The sequence below is a fragment of the Rutidosis leptorrhynchoides genome, chromosome 1, assembly GCF_046630445.1.
Source record: "Rutidosis leptorrhynchoides isolate AG116_Rl617_1_P2 chromosome 1, CSIRO_AGI_Rlap_v1, whole genome shotgun sequence".
Classification (NCBI taxonomy): Eukaryota; Viridiplantae; Streptophyta; class Magnoliopsida; order Asterales; family Asteraceae; genus Rutidosis; species Rutidosis leptorrhynchoides.
In genome coordinates, this window is record NC_092333.1 from 675,143,578 (window position 1) to 675,153,714 (window position 10,137).

A 10,137-nucleotide genomic window follows, 5' to 3' on the forward strand; every position below is an offset into this window, starting at 1 on the left:
AAAATACTACGACGGAGTCATGAACGAGTTATTTCAAAATGAGTTTTTCGAGCGGGATAGAGCTAAGGAAATTATGAGTTATAGCTATGGAGGTTATGGGTATGGTTCATGGGTATTGTTCATGAGGTCAACCTAGTGTTTATCATCTTCGTTGCGTCTACGTACTTTCCTACAATATTGAATCACAATATTGATACGAGAGCATTCATATCTTATCTTTTATATATTAATAGTGTATCCATGTCTAGTGCTCGAGTATATATGTTTATGCATGCTTGTATGCTTTAATTTTGTAGTTAGATAGTTTATGATGAATCACGAATTTGATACATATGCTACTGATATAAAGTATATGATATGCATGTTTTTGGAAAGCTGGCGAAAAATTATTAACTTTTCATTTAGAAATCACGTGATTTCAATGAACGGATTAAAAGATATGGTCAACTGAATTATGTTTGACGTTAATTGAAATTGTGTTTGAAATTGTAAATTAATATTTAAACAACTTGTCTATGAGATTGATAAATAGGATTTTTAGATATTACTAATTGAGAAAATGAATTTCTATATAAGGCATGTCTCGTTTTGGTAAACAATTGTCAAAATTGACTGTCTTATCAGGTTTTAAAGCTTTATAAACACTATAATCTGATTTTACAAGTATTGGAAAACTATGTGAAATAATAAAATATTTTCGATTGCCATGATAATTCAAATATAATATAGCTCCTGAAATAAATAATATTTTGAGTTTGATAAACTATAAATTCGTTCAATTATCAAGACTTATACTATGATAATAAACATGTATAGATTTAAATATCATATTGGGGTCAGGTTGACTTTTGGATGAATTTTGTTAAATTTTGCATGTCGGTCTCGAGCATTAGGATTGTGCTACACTATGACCTGACCTAGCTTGTTAGGCATGTATTGACTAACATATGTTCTTTAGGTTGAGATCTACGGTTATTTTGCATTCCGAGTTTTGGTCACATTTCGATGAATGACCTTACGTGCTGCTAAAGTGAGTTTCATTTGCTCCCTTTTTAATTACTTTTGCAATATATCTTTTTGGGCTGAGAATACATGCATTTTATTTTAAACGCATTGGATACAAGTACATACTAAATTCTACACCGAGTTTGAACCGAAAATCCCTTAGCTTTGGTAACTAGTAACTGCCGGTTATAAGAACTGGTGGGCATGAGTAGCTATATATGGATCCATAGGGCTAGACATCCCCGTCTGTTCCAGGTATAGATACCCTAGCCTGAACTATAAAACAGACGTATACTATTTGAGTTTAGTACACGTTGGTTTGCGTGTATTGTACATATTGGTTGCATGTATGTTAAAACAGGGGTACTTATTATAACGTTAAAGCTTAGTTACCAGGGTGCTCAATCTTGTAGAATATTTTGATAAACGTTTCTGGATGAAACAACTGAAATCTTGTGATCCACCTTTATATACATATTATGCGCAACATTAAAACTATGAACTCACCAACCTTTGTGTTGACACTTTTAAGCATGTTTATTCTCAGGTTCCTAGAAGTCTTCCGCTGTTTGCTTATACGTTATACAAACTATGTGCATGGAGTCATACATACTTTATTCGAGAAAACTTTGCATTCACAAAATCATCACCATGTATCTTATTTTGACTGCATTGTCAACGGATGTAGTATTGTAAACTATTATTTACGGTGATTGTCTATATGTAGAAATCATCAGATGTCAAAGACCTTGGAATTAGATATTCATTCATGGTGTACCTTTTCAAAAGAATGCAATGTTTACAAAACGTATCATATAGAGGTCAAAACCTCACTATGAAATCAATGAATGATGTATTCGTCCAAATAGATTTGAACGGGTCATCACACACACACACACACACACATACACACACACACGCACGCACACACACACACACACACACACACACACACACACACACACATATATATATATATATATATATATATATATATATATATCTCATACACCACTCAAGTGGTATTGGGTACTGTTGTTGTTGTTGTTGTGTATATATATATATATATATATATATATATATATATATATATATATATATATATATATATATATATATATATATATATATATATATATATATATATATGGGTAGGATCAATGGGGAAGTAACCAATTGGGGGAATCGGGGGGGAAGAATTTTTTTTCTTCATTTTTTTCATTTTTTAAAAAAAAAAATTCAAACATCAAGATTACACGAAAATATGAACATTTAAAAAAGATACTTTGTGATAAATGTTACTATTTATGTGAGAAAACGATCGACAAAAATAACATTCAAGATAATATTGATCGTGAAGAATGTTAATCTTCGAACGTTTTTTTTTCCATGTTCTGTAAAGTACTTTTTGTCAATATTTAGCCCGATTTAGAGTTTAGGGTTTAGTGTTTTGGGTTTAACCCAAAACACTAAACCCTAAACCTTAAACTCTAAACCATTCGTGTTAAAAACTCAATATAAATCTTAAATCTAAACCCTAAACCCTAAATTTCTAAACCCTAGTATCTAAACCCTAATTTCAAACCCTCAAAATACGCTCGAAAAACACGATAATTGTTATATATTATTTCTTCGAGCGTTTTTCCGCCAAAATAAAAACATTTATCACAAAGTGTATTTTTTAAATGTTCATATTTTCATCCAATCTATAATGTTCGTCAACAAAGTTTTTTCAAAAAACGAAAGAAAAAAAATTTGTTTCCCCCAATTTCCCCTCATTGGTTAATTCTCCATTGTTCCTATATATATATATATATATATATATATATATATATATATATATATATATATATATATATATATATATATATATATATATATATATATATATATACACACACACACACTAGTGGGTTGAGGTTGTGCATATGCACAACCCAATTTCTTATACAGATTTGAAAAGTGGATTTAACACTCTCTAAGACCGATCTTTGGCAACGGCATGGCCATCCAAGGTGGCATGGAGGAAACGCCCCCATCATCCGTATCAATGCGTAGGTTGAACCATTTTTGGGATTCCACGTTGCTTTGCAACGGGTTGGGCAATGCAGTTGCTTTGGTTTTTTTCTAATTTTCTATTATTTTAAAAATATTATTTTTATCCTTTTTTAATACTTAACTCAATTATATTTTAACACGACATCACAATACTCCTTACCCACACTAAAAACTCACACAACCACTACTTCACACAAAAAACTCACACGTCCTAATAATCAAAAAAGTATAAAAACCAACCCACGCCTCAACCACTACAAATAATCTAACAAAGGAGCACGTCATTTTTCTCGAAAATGATGAAACTTATAGAACAATATACTCCATAAATTCATTGCTCAGGCTATAGTAATTACTAAATATTGGTGTGGATTGTTGTATGCTATTCTCAATCATCAACGTTTTAGTAACCGTTAACGCATACCCTGTCTTATTTTCATATTTAAGATCCCTATCTATTTTTATTTTTTTATTTTTTGCCCTGTTAACCGACAGAGACACGGTCTTGATAACAACTATTAGATCATACAAAAGTATAAAACTTAAATGAATTCTCATAATTACGGAGTATTTGTTAGTTCATCTAAGGTGACTTAACTGACTTCATACATTCAACACCCATAAACATCTATTCAGTTCGATATAATCATATAATAATAACTAAAATGAGTAAACAAGATTAAGTCAATGTCTTCCGAACCAACAAAGAATGGGAGAAATGGAATTGAAGTAATCAAAATGGTGTATGAAGTTATTCTTTCATTCAAGATTGTTGCAAATACAAGTCACAATCATATATATTAGATATTTAGTTAGACCATGGATAACGCATCGTTTGTAGCCATGGTAAGGTCTAGCTGTCGTGAGAAACGCCCCACAAACGCCAGGAATGGGGCGTTTGTGGGCGTATGTGGAGGGGCGTTTGTCGGCAAAAAACGCTGCAAGGGAGGGTGCGGTTTGTGACGTTGCTTGAGGGGATTGGCTGGTTAAAAAGAGTCGTTGGGTCATGACTGTTTGTTTATTTTTTTTCTCCTATATAAACATATACACTCCACCATATTTTTCATTCAACATTTTAACAAACTTCTTACTTTTCGTATAAAAAAATGGAGTTTTTAGCTCAAAGTATCGATTAGTAGTTTGATATCACCTCGTCCGATGAAGAAGAAGGCCGAACTTCAAGAAATCGTGTGCAACAAAACCCACGTTTATCCCTTTGGTTACTACTTGGCGGGCGGGATATATCCTAATTGGACAACCTTAATAAAGGGATATTCGACTCCTATTGATGACGCACGAATCAAATTTACAAGATTTCAAGCGAATGCTCGAAAGGACGTGGAGCGTACATTTGGTGTTCTACAAGGTAGGTTTGCGACTCCAAAAACACCGGCACGAGTTATGAGCGTTAACAAGATGAGAATGATCATGTATAGTTACGTGAAGAATTAACGGCACATATTTGGAACCTACCAACAAACTTTTGTTCTACAAACTAGTCATTATGAATGTTTTTTAACTCATGTAATTTTTAAGATTATGTAATGTTTTTATTTTTTATTTTTTAATGTAACGTTTTATTATTTATTTATTTATGTAACGTTTTATTTATGTAGCGTTTTATCTTATTTAACTAATAAAAAAACAAAATCAAAATCAAAAATAAAATGCTACATCATTGTCATCCTTTGACAAAAGCCCCCATTACAACTTCCCTCTTTCTCTGCCATGATCCAGTCATCGTCTTGCTCCCAAAAGTACACCTTACCCACCCCATATCACAATCATCATTATTCATTATTCATGGTCTTACAAAACACCAATCCAAACGCCCCCATAAGAATAAACGGCTTCATTCAGTCACATCTTGTATTATCATCAAGTGCACACTTCCAACAACCGTAACACAGTGTGCACAACTCTTAATTGTCTTATCATTTCCAATAGTTTAACTTGTTGTAAAAAAGAAAAAAAAAACTTAAGGGGTTTCAAATTATGCTACTAATCAATTATAACAAGGTCTTTCAGAATAAGGATTGGTCTTGAAACGGAATTATAGCAGAGATTCAATCTCCAAGCTCTAATTGGATTTCTCTAAGACTTAAAAAGGCCTCAATTGAATGGCACCAATGGGCGATTAGCCCCGGGAGTTATGTATCGTCATCAAACACGCGTACTGGAATCGGTTGAATAAGCAACCATCGAGCTGCGAATTAATCAAAACAACTGACAGTATATATTCATTCATATATAGTCCATTATATTGGTGTAAAATTTTGCTCTGTATAATCGACATTGGGCCGTATAAATTGTTGGGCTTAGACATATTGTACTTGTAATTATTATATAAAAGTTTTCTAGGTTTAAAAAAAAAAAAAACAGTAATAATTTTTAATCTAATACCTTTTTTTTTTACAGCGATTGGGATCACCTGAGGAGGACTAAACCACCCATTGCGATCATCTCCCGTTTCGACTATGTCGATGCAGCGATAATAATGTGTAATATGTAAATATAAATGTCAAAAATGCGTGATATACATAACAATATTAATATTATTATACAGTTGGTGAAATGTTAAAGTAATATTTAAGGTTAATATGGTAAAATTCTTAATAACAGATAATCACGTTTGCAAATAGTGAGGAGCTACTCACTTCTTCAAATCACGTTTTGATGATTTCAAAACGTAAAAAGCACTTCTAAACATTTATTATCCAAACACTAATAATAAATTACATACAATTTTAAAATGAAATAATTAAATAATCAGTGTCACACACACTAATCCAAACACCTCCAAAAATAATGAAGTTGTTGGAGAAAAATTAGAGTTTGTAAATTAAGTAAAAATGAAGATGATGATAAAAAAAGTTTTGGGGTCAATCGCGCGTTGCGGTGACAGACTCCTTATTTTTCATATGTAACATAATTAATCAGTTTTTCGTTATACACGACTTATGTTTTAAATTAGATACTTAAACGTTAATAACCCTAACAAAATCAAAAAGAAAAATATATTTCGAATCAACAATTAAAATGAAAATAAGTTGAATTCTTGTTATTTAACAGTTATATGTGGGAGTAGGGAAAAAAATTTCTATCTCTATCTCTACAGCTCTACTGTATATAATAACAAACACAAAAATATGTCATCAAAGAATCTAACTTTTAATCATAGTCATCCATAATTTATGATCATCTACAGAATCTAAACTATTAAAATGTTCATGTCATGATTATGAACTCATAATCTCAATGTTTAGCAAAATTGAGACTAAAATATCCTTCAAGTTTCAAAAAAGCACAGGAGAAATTGAGAAAAATAGGGGTTCTAGAGAAAGGTTTTCATTATCAATCAAACAACTTCAAAACTACCATATTTTCCTCTCACAAAAAAAAAAAAAAAAAAAAAAAAAAAAAAAAAAACTCGATCGTCAATATTGACTACATCCAATCCGCAAAATCAACAATAGCAACAACGACATATTTTTTTTTATTTTGATTTCAATTGAACAACGATTGATATCTCCAACCATCAAAAATAGGAGTTTCCGATTTGATTGAGCCAAAAAATGTCAATCGATTAATGTTCTCTAATCAATCCCTACAGTCAAGCACCTTACTTGAATGGAATCGTTTTAGGATTCAAACTAAACTTTAGATCAACAGGTAATCACATTCTATTTCAATTACTTTGAATGTTATGAAGACACAAGTCTGCATCCAGCTGTCTTTGATTTGATACAGATGGTAATGGGTGACGATAAGGTATTGATATTAAATTACATCTTAGGTTATGTATAAAAGTTGTATTAATTTTTCATTCAAATGATCAAACTTTTTATTTTATTCCTTTTTAATTTCCCTTTTGTAACTGATAAAGCAGCACCAAATACAGGATATGTAATTGATGAAGATGAAACTCAAACCTTATATAAATTTGGATAAGCTAGACGTTCTTGTGGTAACTATTCTCTTCTTTACGGTTTCCAGTCTATAATAGTACTACTGTTACAAACACCAATTCTGTACTTCCGAGATGAATCAGATGTGAAATGCTCTTATAATGAAATTTGTTATCTATGATTGTAAGTTTTGATTATTTTGTGTCAGTGTTATTAACAAGTTATGTGCTTTTTACATTGACTTAGTAGGGTGTTGATTCAACATTGATTTTGTTCGCGTTTGATTGATAACTATAATTATAATAGTTACTTGGTCTCCCATTAATCTACAAAGAAGATTGACAGTGTTGCTAATCATTCAGAATCTTATTTATTTGGATAGCTATGTTCACCAATTCTTTTAAAAACACCTGTCTTACCATCATATAATTTATGAACACTTTCATTTCAAATGCATGTTACCATGTTTTGAAGATTTTAACTTACTAATACTATATTCACTAAAATTGCCAACAGAAAATTGCGATAGGTAGCTCAGCAGTAGTGGTACCACCCAACTTCATATTACTAATTGTTGTGGCGTCGTTCAAATAAATTCAGAGTCATAATCGGTCAAATAAATACCTCAACTAAACATAGTTTTTAGTTGAGATAGATATGAATTAAAATCCCATATATAACATCGCACATAATTAGCTCATTTTGTTATATGAATACAGAAGATCAAATGTTCCTTTTGTTCTTACCGATGTATTTCTAACAAATACATTTTACAATTAGGTTGAATAAAGGAAATCTTGCATGAAGACGTGATGTTTGGTGGATTATCAAGGATATCAGAAGATGGCTTATACAGGGGTTACTCTGGCTTATACCGAGAAGGAAAATCAGATTCTCTTGACACTGAAGTTCTTTAATATGTTATATTTATGTTAGCTAAGCATATCTTTAAACGTTGACTTATTTGGACCAAATCACGCAGTTTTAGAAAATCGGTGTATCCAACTTCTGTATCTGGATAAATCTCGCGGTTAGAGCCTATGCCACCTGGTTAGAGGTCAAATTGGGTGGGATGGTCTGTTAGTTTTTGAAATTTGAGAAATATCCATATCAATATCAATAGATTCTGCATCTTTTGTGTCCAATCGGTGTACAGGAGGTTCACGAGGAGACGGGTATTGTTGAACGCTTAATTACAACTGTAACATGCAACCACATGTCTGTATGCCTTTATACAATTGAGACTTATGAATGTGTACAAACTATATGATGATATTAGGAGTATATACAATTGTTGTTTCAGATGAAAAACAACAGAGGAGTCAAAGGAATTGAAGGATAGTACACACATCGTTGTTGAAAGACAGGGGTTCCGGTAGGGTTTAATTCAACGAAAAGAAAATCATTTTTGGTGGAATCAATTCGTCCCCAGCAGAAGTTAATCACTTAAACTGAGGTTAGGTTTCAGTTTTTAATCTTTTTTATTTAGTTATTGGAGTTTGGTGATTAGCTTGTATGAGTGATTTAATGTGGATATAACTTATATTTAGGTTCAATTGTGCTTGATGATCTCATGGTTTCAACATCCCTTGTGTATTGTAAAACATAACTCATTGGTTTTTACATTATAGGAAAGTACTTTATATGTTTTCTTGAGGGATTTAGTATATATTGTTTGTTGTCTAGCTATATTGTTGTTGTTATAATACTTAGGATGATGACTTCTATATTTTATTCTGTATATGACCTGACTTTGAGCTAATGCATGTGACGATTATCTTTTATTTTGTGTTATTTGTGAATATGTTTTTTTGATATATTTAGGTATCAAATTCTTCTTAACAAACAATGTTTATTCGTATAATTATACACCAAATTATGGTGCTGTTGAGGAATGTTAATGTAAGTTTGTGTTGACGTAACTAATTGAAGTTTAAACAACAAGTCACATTTTTGTACTTATAATTTTAGTTACTGCATTTAGGCTGTATAGATATATAATATACAGCATCTGACCATGACCCCTTTAGATGCTAATATTCTTGGTTCATTAGAGATATAACATAGCCCAAATCAACGCATATACAGTACATTAAATGGGTTGAAATTGCCAACCCCTTTATAATCCCGTGTGTTTGGGCTTCCTGATATTGCTTCATATGGATCTGCAGATGGTGTTGATCCTGCATCACACTGTGGAAAGATTATTGAGTGTGCTTGGAAGAAAAGAAGACCAAGCATGGGTCTGCATTGTTTCTACTTTTTAATAAATTTTAAGAATCGACATGTCTGCTATAAACCAAAACAGTTTCACTCGATAACCAACTTGCCAAACCTAACCATTTTTTTCTACTTCTATTTATCATGTATAAGTTATAAAACTATACCGAAAGTGTTCTTAGGAAAATTCAGATAGATAACATATAACATGGGGTATAATCTAAAACTATGTGCTCCGTCATGTTTTTTAAGTTTCGATAATGGCTAAAAAAAAATGAGCAAAATTTATGATACTATTTCAGATGAATATTTTTAAAAAATAGTACATTCTATGTAGATTTGATGTACGACTGGACATGGCTATTGTCAAACTAATTATATTTTATATAGTACGAAGTATTTGTTTAGTTGTTAAATAATCAAAACAGTTAAGTAGTGATGTTGTAATAATGGAACCAAGTTATAACATGAAAACAACCTAACAAATACTACATACGGAGTATAAAATATGTTATTGTTTTGGTTTGTTAACAACCTAACGAATATTATATAAAATATACTTATTCTGACAATTCAATTATTAATTCGTCCATAAAAAACTCTGCGTCGCGGGTTTTAAGCTAGTTGTAATGAAAAAGAGAAGAAAAAAAGTAAAAAAAGATTTTAAATATAATATTTATGTAAAAGTGGTCAAGAAAAAATATATGAAGTCATATAAAAATTGTAATTATAAAAACTGTTAGATTGAAAAAGAATTTAAAAATAAAAGAATAGGAGTGAAAAGACCGAATAAAAAAACATTAAGGGGTGTTATGAATTTTATTTGAAAATGGGTGTTAAAAGGGTAAAATGTGAAAAAATTAAGTGTGAGGGGGGTCAACTAGGGGTGTTCGTTCGGGCGGTTTATGGTTTATTTGGTGTATACGGTTTGGATGAATCGGTTTTT

The 10,137-nt window shown here is 31.2% G+C and overlaps 1 long non-coding RNA gene across 4 annotated transcripts; it reads left to right on the forward strand.

The window, feature by feature from the left end:
- Positions 1 to 6,511: 6,511 nt before the first annotated feature.
- LOC139885969 (uncharacterized) lies at positions 6,512 to 9,323 on the forward strand. Of its 4 annotated transcripts, none has more exons than XR_011772191.1 (4): positions 6,512 to 6,834; positions 6,965 to 7,030; positions 7,752 to 8,427; positions 9,143 to 9,323. It is a non-coding gene; the product is annotated as an uncharacterized lncRNA (long non-coding RNA). The 4 variants fall into 4 exon arrangements; XR_011772192.1 differs by lacking the exon at positions 9,143 to 9,323 and adding an exon at positions 8,522 to 8,737 and having other exon boundaries at positions 6,950 to 7,030; XR_011772190.1 differs by lacking the exon at positions 9,143 to 9,323 and adding an exon at positions 8,522 to 8,737 and having other exon boundaries at positions 6,953 to 7,030.
- The last annotated feature ends 814 nt before the right edge of the window (positions 9,324 to 10,137 follow it).